Source organism: Myotis yumanensis, unplaced genomic scaffold (genome assembly GCF_028538775.1).
Source record: "Myotis yumanensis isolate MYYU_CA2020_CCGP unplaced genomic scaffold, mMyoYum1.0.hap1 SCAF_2, whole genome shotgun sequence".
Classification (NCBI taxonomy): Eukaryota; Metazoa; Chordata; class Mammalia; order Chiroptera; family Vespertilionidae; genus Myotis; species Myotis yumanensis.
The window spans coordinates 95,946,188-95,954,316 of NW_027223753.1; positions in this window are offsets into that span (position 1 = coordinate 95,946,188).

Here is an 8,129-nt window from a genome sequence, read left to right on the forward strand (position 1 = left end):
ACTCCTGACCCTGGGGAGGCCAGAAAGGAGATATTGACAACTGCCCTTGTGTGTGCAAGGAGGCTCCAAGCATGTGGGGCTCAGAAGGAGAAGCTTTGTGGACAGGGAGCACCTGCAAGTGGTCCAGCAGGCTTCACTCTGGGGAAAACTTTTATGAAATCCTGGTGCCGTCACCCCCACAGGTATTGCTTCAGTTGAACAGATGAGGTAATGGGCATGCACATGTTTAAAAGTGTCCCAGGTGACTCAACTGAGTATCCAAGGCTAAGAACCATAGGATCCCAACAGGGGAAATGAGGGAGAATGCATCAAAAGCAGAGGGCGCTGAATGAGCAAAGGCTTGGCACTTGTTTGGGAAAGAATGAGCAGTCGAGTTTGATCAGAGGGGACCTGTGCAAGGTAATTCTGTAAGGTAGCTTGGAGCTGTGTGTATGCCACAAGGAAGCCACACTTACTTTGTTTGAGTGGAGAACCATAGGTGCTCAGTGACCAGAACTCTAACTGAGGAACATTGCTCTGGTCTAGTGACTTTGATGATTGGGATGAGGCTGGAGACCATACAGGTGACAGAAAAGGTAATGAGAACATCACCTGGAGGATTGGGAATGGAAAGCTGGGAGGATTTGTGAGTAGTCTAGAGATACAATTGACATCAATTGTCTTTAGGTCTTTTTTTTTTTAATTTTTATTTTTCGCTAAAAGTATTACAAAGGGTATTACATAAGTGTCCTTTCCCCCCCCCCCCCCCGCCCTTAACAAGCCCCTGCCCTCCCTTACCCCCCCGTGTCTTATGTCCATTAGTTATGGTTATATGGATGCATACAAGTCCTTCGGTTGATCTCTTACTCCCCTCCCTCCAGTCCCCCAACCCTCCCTGGTCTTCCCACTGCAGTCCGACAATCAGTTTGAGGCAGCTCTGCCTCTGTATCTATTATTGTTCAAAAGTTTGTAATGGTCTTAATTATCCATGAAAGAGTGAGATCATGTGGTATTTTTCCTTCATTGACTGGCTTGTTTCACTTAGCATAATGCTCTCCAGTTCCATCCATGCTGTTGCAAATGGTAAGAGTTCCTTCTTTTTAACAGCAGCATAGTATTCCATCGTGTAGATGTACCACAGTTTTCTAATCCATTCATCTACTGATGGGCACTTAGGCTGTTTCCAGATCTTAGCTAAGGTGAATTGTGCTGCTATGAACATCGGGGTGCATATATCCTTTCTGATTGGTGTTTTGTCTTTAGGTCTTAATGTGGCTGCTAAATAAGCCAACAATGAAGAGATATTGCAGAAGATACATTTAGAATGAGCAACTGAGTTAAACCTAACCAGAGTTTTTCTTTTTTTACTATCTCTATTAGGTTTGGATAATAAAGTTATACTTTCATCACACACAAAAAGAGTCTTAGATGCAGATGGAAGGGGTCATCAACCACAGGGTCTCAGAGGGACAGAAGACTGACCTCCCACAGATTGTTGCTTAAAGCATGAGTGTGATTAAGAAATGACCTCTTCCCTTAAATATGTACCTTACATTTTCCTCTCTTATTTAAAAAACATCTTACTTAGGGACCTCTCTTTTGCAGAAATTCTTTGCTATAGTTTCAGTTCTGCTGCCAAATCCAAATCAGTGGGAAGGTGTATCCGATGCTGGGTTCCATATGGGATCTCAAGTGTAGCTTGATGGGGGAGAGTCTATCTTCTGACGCATCGGGACCAGGCCCATCACCTGGCTGGGTCTGTGAGGCAACATTTCTCCAGAGTGGGGAATTGAGCCTCAAAAGTAATCAGTTCCCAAGAGTAGGAAATCCCAGGGATAGCCGTGTGCCATATAATTCTGGGGTGTTATCCCGGGCTGGGGTTTTGAGAGGCTCAGCAAGAACCTTACCACAGCAGGGAGCACTGTCTATGGCCGTGGGAACACAGCTACCCCTCCCTTTACATGATCTGCTGCTCTCTTCTCTTGGCACCCCGTTGGTTACCTGTTAGCAGGTATTGGAAGAGGCGCAGGGAGACTGGGCCAGCCTCGGGTTCTCTCTGCTCTGGACATCACCACCTGTCCCAGGGGCAGCACTTCAGCCTCTCCAGGCTTGAACCAGGCAGCATAGCCTCAGAGTTCAGCATCTGGCATAAACCATGTCTGGTTCGCCCTCTCCTCTGCCACTCATGAGCTGATATGACACTGGGGCTTCCTGAACACCTGCTTTACCCCCCTTTGTGAGTTTTAATTGCTTAATTGTTTCATAGACCCTCAGTGGATTATAACTTTATGATTAGCACTCTCCTTTTCTGGAACTTCATGTTTAAAATGGAGCAAATACCACACTCAAAACCTCTGGGGCTTCAGAGAATTGCAGTCCCACTCCTGGGCCCTGGCCGCCTCCTCCCTACCTCCTCCTGATACCAGAATGGCAAGTCACAGTGAATCGGCTTCCAGCGGCATGGACACACAGAGCACAGGAGTGCAGGAATGAGAGTCCAGATGAAAGGATTCCTGGTCAACATAGGACAGCAAAAGTGAGCCCTTCAGGAAAGAGGCTTCTGTGTAGCCATTTGCTTAGGGTGTGGCCCAATATTAATACAGTATTCTGAACTTGTACTTGGCCATAACCACACCCAGTTACTGTGCCACATGAGAATGGATCAAAGTCAGAGGGAGGCTGCACACAGTTTATAAAAACACAGGGCTTATTTAGTTGTAATTTTCCTTTGGAGCCTGAGGCAAGAGGTATTGATCATAAAACAACTAAAAGAGTTACAGAGTTGAACTTGTTCCCAGAGTGTGTTGTGCAATTTCAAATGCACCCTGGCAAACCTCCAAGGAGGATGTAGGGACGGATGATGGAGTGCACAGGCAGCCACCGGAGAAGGACCATGTGAGTTTAAGGGGAAAGAGGGCTCTCAAGAGGAGAGACCCACTACTTGTTCCACAAGGTGGAACTGCCTTTACAGATGCGCCCGAGGGAGGACAGGGGATGTTCCTCAAGGTGACAGAGAAGAGTCGGGTGGGGAGGGACTCTGTTCCCTTTACTTCCTAGGTGTTGGCCATGACCACCAATGCTTCTGTAACTTCCTCCTGCTACATCTAGCTGAGCAGCAGAAAGGAGGCTGAGTGCTCAGGGTTAGCCAACCTGCCACCGACAGGACTGCCATTGACTTACCCCAGCACATGCAGAGGTCTTCAAAGAAGGCAGCCAGGAGAAAAAAGGCAGGGCATGAACCCTCCTTTGCATTTAGAGAGAAAAAGGAGATTTAAAATTGTGAGTTGTTGAAATGACTATAGTCCTATTCATAAGGCAAAATATGGAAAAATATGATTCGTTGGAGGTATATTTATGAAGCTGGAATTCATGTTATACCAACACAGTCACAACAGCAAGCAGAATACTTTTCTAAATTAAAATCTATCTGACACGGAGTCCTCACTTAGCCAGGGTAGCCAGAGATTCCACCTGCTGCAGTCCCAGCCAACCCTATAGCACGATGCTGGTTGCACTCAGATGAAGTCCCAAGATCTGACTTCCGAGGTCTTGCCAGCATCATTCTTGCACCTCTCCTCTGCCACTTGGTAGCTGGGAGTGAGGAGGGGACAGTTCCCATTCTTTAGCACACATCGGTCTGAACTTTGTGGTCATCTGGCTGGGATTTATGCCTTGTTAAAGGAAGGAGAGGGTATCAAGTTTGGGGAGCAAACAAAAATAATAGAACTAGTCCTCCAGGGTGGTCCTTGCAGTTGTGCCTCCTTGGGGTTCTTCCCACTGACACGGGCTCTCCAGAGAAGCTGCCCAAGTCCTTTCTCCTAAAGGAACCCCAGCCATTGTCCTCTGCCCTAGTCTTGTTTCTTCTTCCCAGGAACTTGCTTCTCTGCCCTTCCTTTCAGAGGAGGTCCCACTTCTCTCCTCCCTGGGTCTCTGCCTGTGGGCATAACTGGGCAGAGGACAGCAGGACACCCATCAGCTTGTTTCCTTACCAAACTATTTATTAACTTATCTACTAACCAAACTATGAGAAGAAGGGAGGCCCTGAGGAGCTGAGGGTGGAGAAAAATAGGAACACTTTCCTTTGGTCTTTCCCTCCTGCCCTCTGCCATGCCCTCTCACCCTGTTCTACTGCACAGTTGTAACGGCTGCTGTAGCTTTGCCTTTAAGGCAGAAAATGAAAGCAAACAAAACAAACAACGAAAACCATGCTCTCATACAAAGGCAGTTTTAAATTTGACAAATATTGGAAGAATCTGAGTGTGAGCTCCTCTGTCCCCACCTTGTACAGCAAGTGGTGGAGGAAGGGAAGGGCTGACGCTGGCAGGAGTCCTCTCCAAGCTCTTATGATCAGTGGCTCCTGGCCTGAAGCTCAACACCATCCCAAAGCAGGACCTAACTAGTGCCAGACCAGTGTGGTTTTGTGAGTCTTTTAATATTTGGGTTTGACTTTATTTTTTTGTCATTTTAGTTCTTTGAGCACTTTTAAAATTATTATGGATTTGTGCTTTGTTAAAAGAAGGGGAGGGCATCAAGTTTGTGGAGCAAAAAATAATAATAGAACTAGTCCCTTAGTAATTCATAATTTTATCCATTGATGGATTCCAACAGAAGGTGAATGTAGGTGAACTGATATGTGTCAGTGAACAGGAAGTGGTAAGTCTGAAAATGTGAAGGTTCTTATATGTTATCCCACTTGCAAGATAACATGTTAGCTTGCCACAGTTTAGACAGAAGGATGGTTGGGTGTGTGGGTGGATGGATAGATAGATAAATGCATACATACATGTATATATACATACATACATACATACATACATATACATATCAGTCTGGATATCAGTTCTTTAGGAATTCATAGTATATATAAATTGAGACCAAGGATCAAGGAATAAGCCTTTTCCTCATAGAGCAACTTGTTTTGGTTCCCCATGCCTCCATTCATCACATGGTAATGTACCTGTGCATGTGGGGTTTACAGTGTTGAAGCACAGAGCTTCTATAGGAGTTGCTGGCATGTCTGCCTTTCCTCTTCTCTGGGGAAGATAGACAGAGTCAGGGAGAGAGAGAGACAGAGAGAGAGAGAGAGAGAGAGAGAGAGAGGAACATTGACTGAGAGAGAGAGAGAGAGACACATTTGCTTGGGAAGGTCTCCAGGTTTACAGCCCTTGGACTGTTAACAGATGTTTCTGTATATGTCTCTCTCTCTAAAGAAGTTTCTATCTTTAACTTTCATAACTTGTTTGTCATTCAATCATACTTTATCCCAGGCTGCTCAAACAACTGACCTTGCAGAAACATGAAAATATGCAGGGAACACTGTCCCTCAACAGGAAGTGGGAAATTTGTTCCAAGAGTTAGATAAAACATGGACAACAGGATAGGATCAAGAATAGGAGGCACAGTTAGAGAAAGGTTGATCTGGCTGAAGGCGTGGGTAGGAGAAGAGATCATGTGTATTCAAATGATTCAAAGCAAACATGCAGGCATCCAAAATAGATTCTGTGATCTAAGAGGACTTTCTAAATCAAATATATAATGTTTGATGAGTCAAGTGTAAAAGTCCTCCCCTTCCTGAAGGCAACAATAACAAAAAGAGAGAGTATTGCATATGCTTTGAATTCCCACAGAAGGATGTGATTTGGTAGTAACAGGATGGAATAAGCTCATAGTTGACTGAAGCTAAAAATGCCAGGTGGCGTGGCTCAATGGTTGAGCCTTGACCTATGTACCAGGAGGTCACTATTCGATTCCCGGTCAGGGCACATGCCCAGGTTGTGGGCTTGATCCCAAGTAGGGGGCATGCAGGAGGCAGCCCATCAATGATTCTCACTCATCATTGATGTTTCTATCTCTCTTTCCCTCTTCCTTCCTCTTTGAAATAAATAAAAAATATATATTTTTAAATGTGCATGTAGTCCCACACTAGCACTTACGAAGTGCTGTGTATATGTCAGTAATTGTTCTATGTACTTTATATTTGCAACTCAATTTAGTTCTCTAAATGACCTTATAGGAGTACTATACTTGTTCCTATTTTAAAAATTAGGAAATGGGAACAAAGAAAGGTTAAGTAACTTGACAGAGATCATTCACCTTGTAAGTGACAGAGTCGTGATTTGGACCCAGGCAAATCTGAGTCCTTGCTTTTTATCTTCTGTCTCTTGTGTAGCTTAGCATTTTATTTAAGTGTTTTCAAACACCAGCAGGACTGTTTGGAGGTGAAGTGGGAAGTGTTTAAGATCATAGGTACTATTTTTCTTCCTTTTATATGTATCAGTTTCCATACAGTTCCCCATAAGTCTCATCAACAAAAGTGTGGTTGTTATCTGAGATAGGTTAGTCTTAGTTATCTTTCTTTCTGGGCATTAACACTACAGCTTTCTTCTGTGCTCCATCCAGGTGCTCTTAGGGTAGAGCTTCAGCAGAGAACTTGTTGAGGAGAAGGGGAGATTCAGGGGCAAGGCCTTTGCCCTGCAGGGAATCCCAGGGTCATCGCCAGAGCCCTCAGCATTGCAGTTCTTATTCAGCTCTCCAGGTGTGAAAACACGGAAACTATTAAGAGATGCCTGGTCCCTGCCTAGGGGCCTCACATGAGCAACCAGGTCCATTTCCTAACCTGTCCCCATCCTGAGAGCTGTGGCCCTCAAAAAGGAGGAACACCTGCAGCTTTGGTGGTTTCTCCCTAAACCTTCTGTGGGAAGACTGGGTTGTATGTTTGCTTTGCTCTTTTGAATCCTAAGAACATTTAAGTGATAGAAGTAAGCAAGATATCTAAAGAATGTTCATTGATTTAAGTTAGCTTAATTACCTCCATTAAACTTAATTGCCATAATTGTTGCTTCACTGTCATAATTGTTGTTCCTGTTGTCTTTACAAGGATCACCAAAGGCATTGTGAGCTTTGTGCAGTTGTTTACACGGTGTTTGATTCTATTTGTCTTTCGCAATGTTTACTTCCTGCTCCTTAGGGATTGCTTAGTCTGCTCAGGACCCCGCCTTGTTTCCAAATCTGAGAATAGGACAAAGAAATGTGACCGTTCTCGGCCTATGATGGCATGAGGAAACTAACCATGTAGAAACAGTAAATCATAAAAAGTCACAAATATTCCTGGGAAACTTAATTACTACTAAAATAGCTAACATATCTTGAGACTTACTGTGTGTCAGATGCTTTGGGCATTAGCAGTAGTCTCCTTTAATCTTCTCAACACCTCAGTGAAGTAGAAATTATTATCATGGTTAGGCACAATGAAACAAGGAGACCAAAGTCACAGAGTTAGGAAGTGACAGTGCTGCGGTATAAACCTAAGTGCAGAGCTATCCTGTGAATTTAGTTACTATAGTAATTCAGGTGCTGAGCCTCTGTTTTTTGACATTAGATATGTGAAGCAGGAGAGGAAATAATTCATGTCTCAGATGGCCCCAAATATCTCCCACATGGTTCCTGATGGTTTCATCATTAGAAGTCTCTCTTTAAAAAAATTATTATAGACAGACTTTTTTCTATATTGTTTCTTTGCGATCCTGCTTTTATTTCTTAGATTTTATTTATTAAATGACAATATTAATGCAAATTAAAAAAAGACACTTATAGCTGGGTAGCCCAACAAGCCAAACTAATTTCATTTAACATGCTCATTTTTTAACAAGGTCCCTATGGAAATGCTCATGGATTACCTGTAGGGTGGTAATGCCTGGATATATTTCTTAGTGTCATTACCCAGTTATTTCATTTCTTTTTAGCAGATTTCTAGGCTCAAAGAGCATGCCATCTAGGAAGAGGTGTGTTTGGTATGATGAGGGGGTCAGGTGATCATGTCCTAAAGGATATTCATTATCTTTTTCTCCTACAAAGCCGTGTACTTTCCTTATTTCATTGATCTGTACACAATATCCTCTGTTGGTTAAGCTGGATAATTGGATTTCAACATTGAATTTCCCTCATAGCACCCAGTCTCCAGTCCAAACTGCTATTTTGTTCAATTTACGTTCTTCAATCAATCCACCTTCTCTTCCTTTCCACATTTCTTCCATTTGTCCAATGTAGTCTCTACAGACTGTTAGTGTCAGCTTTCCAGAATGAAAATTAGCTAGGCTTATATTTTTAAGATATTCTTTGCTTAAAAATCTTCAGACTCCAAAGGAGAACTA